Here is a 2,483-nt window from a genome sequence, read left to right as displayed (position 1 = left end):
GGTAAGATAGTTAATTCTAGCTTGCCCTATGTGGAAGAGGGCATACAAGACAAAGTATAGTTCTCCCCTGGTCCACGCTGCTCCGGCGGTCCTGGGTAAGATAGTTAATTCTAGCTTGCCCTATGTGGAAGAGGACATAATACTCTACCTGTTGAGCTTTAAACAAAGTCATCACTTGGGCATGCTCTATAGCCAACCACATGACATTAACCTAAGAGAGCATGCAGCGTATTATCCCAATGCGAAGTAAACGATAGACTCGCCCTAGTTCAGTGCTTCAACCAAGTGATGACTTCAATATGGCTAGTGTGTGAAGTATAAAGTATAGTCCTCCCCTGGTCCACACTGCTTCGGCGGTCCTGGGTAAGATAGTTAGTTCTAGCTTGCCCTATGTGGAAGAGGACACCATACTTAATACTGTGGTGTAATGAACAAAGTATAGTCCTCCACTGGTCCACGCTGCTTTGCAGTCCTGGGTAAGATAGTTAATTCTAGCTTGCCCTATGTGGAAGAGGGCATACAAGACAAAGTATAGTTCTCCCCTGGTCCACGCTGCTCCGGCGGTCCTGGGTAAGATAGTTAATTCTAGCTTGCCCTATGTGGAAGAGGACATAATACTCTACCTGTTGAGCTTTAAACAAAGTCATCACTTGGGCATGCTCTATAGCCAACCACATGACATTAACCTAAGAGAGCATGCAGCGTATTATCCCAATGCAAAGTAAACGATAGACTCGCCCTAGTTCAGTGCTTCAACCAAGTGATGACTTCAATATGGCTAGTGTGTGAAGTATAAAGTATAGTCCTCCCCTGGTCCACACTGCTTCGGCGGTCCTGGGTAAGATAGTTAATTCTAGCTTGCCCTATGTGGAAGAGGACACCATACTTAATACTGTGGTGTAATGAACAAAGTATAGTCCTCCACTGGTCCACGCTGCTCCGGCGGTCCTGGGTAAGATAGTTCATTCTAGCTTGCCCTATGTGGAAGAGGGCATACAAGACAAAGTATAGTTCTCCCCTGGTCCACGCTGCTTCGGCGGTCCTGGGTAAGATAGTTAATTCTGGCTTGCCCTATGTGGAAGAGAGCATACATGAACCAAGAACGAAGGTTATGATCGAGGAATGATTCGACAACTAACCGATGGTATGAAATGTGAAGAATTCAAGCAAGCACACAATCAAGTCATCACTTGGGCATGCTCGATAGCCAACCTCATGACATTAACCTAGTAGAGCATGCAAAAACCAATATATATGTAAACGATGCCTCCCTAGTTCAGCGCTTCAACCAAGTGATGACTTCAGAATGGCTAAATCAAATCGGTTCAAAACATACCATCGGTACCCTATTGAAACACACAAGTCGATATCAAACCTCATGATTGTGTAGTCCTCCACTGGTCCACGCCGCTTCGGCCGTCCTGGGTAAAATGGAACATTCCAGCTTGCCCTATGTGGAAGAGGGCACATTACTCAATACTGTGGTGTGAAGTATAAAGTTCAGTTCTCCCCTGGTCCACGCTGCTTCGGCGGTCCTGGGTAAGATAGTTCATTCTAGCTTGCCCTATGTGGAAGAGGACACTTCATACTTCGTCTCTAAGCGGCGGCTTGACTCCTCCCTACGGGGAACGGGTTTACGCGCACAGCGGCGGCTTACGCACTATGGCAGTCATGGATGCCTTACGTTTCTATGAAAAGTGTGTTCCTCCCCTGGTCCACGCTGCTTCGGCAGTCCTGGGTAAGATAGTTAGTTCTAGCTTGCCCTATGTGGAAGAGGACACGTAGACTTACTGTGGTGTGAAGTATAAAGTTCAGTTCTCCCCTGGTCCACGCCGCTTCGGCCGTCCTGGGTAAAATGGATTCATCCAGCTTGCCCTATGTGGAATGAGGACACTTTATGCTTCGTCTCTAAGCGGCGGCTTGCTCCTCCCAACGGGGAACGGGTATACGCGCACAGCGGCGGCTTACGTTATGGCAGTCATGGATGCCTTACGTTTCCATGAAAAGTGTGTTCCTCCCCTGGTCCACGCTGCTTCGGCAGTCCTGGGTAAGATAGTTAGTTCTAGCTTGCCCTATGTGGAAGAGGACACGTAGACTTACTGTGGTGTGAAGTATAAGGTTCAGTTCTCCCCTGGTCCACGCCGCTTCGGCCGTCCTGGGTAAAATGGATTCATCCAGCTTGCCCTATGTGGAATGAGGACACTTTATGCTTCGTCTCTAAGCGGCGGCTTGCTCCTCCCTACGGGGAACGGGTATACGCGCACAGCGGCGGCTTACGCAAGTTAGTCACCCTCGGCAGTGGATCACTCGGCTCATGGATCGATGAAGACCGCAGCTAACTGCGCGTCATAATGTGAACTGCAGGACACATGAACATTGATAAGTTGAACGCATATTGCACGTCGTGGGAACCTACCATGATGTACAGATGACTGAGCGCTTATATTTGAGAAATGTATCGCATACATTTAACTACGCCGTGA

The 2,483-nt window shown here is 48.4% G+C and overlaps 1 non-coding gene across 1 annotated transcript; it reads left to right on the top strand.

The window, feature by feature from the left end:
- The first annotated feature begins 2,287 nt into the window (after positions 1-2,287).
- Positions 2,288-2,442, top strand: LOC131292326 (5.8S ribosomal RNA). The gene has a single exon (XR_009189995.1). It is a non-coding gene; the product is annotated as a 5.8S ribosomal RNA (ribosomal RNA).
- The last annotated feature ends 41 nt before the right edge of the window (positions 2,443-2,483 follow it).

This window comes from Anopheles ziemanni, assembly GCF_943734765.1.
Source record: "Anopheles ziemanni chromosome X unlocalized genomic scaffold, idAnoZiCoDA_A2_x.2 X_unloc_47, whole genome shotgun sequence".
Taxonomy (NCBI): domain Eukaryota; kingdom Metazoa; phylum Arthropoda; class Insecta; order Diptera; family Culicidae; genus Anopheles; species Anopheles ziemanni.
Note: the sequence above shows the minus strand (reverse complement) of the source record. Positions and strands in the feature narration are given on the sequence as shown.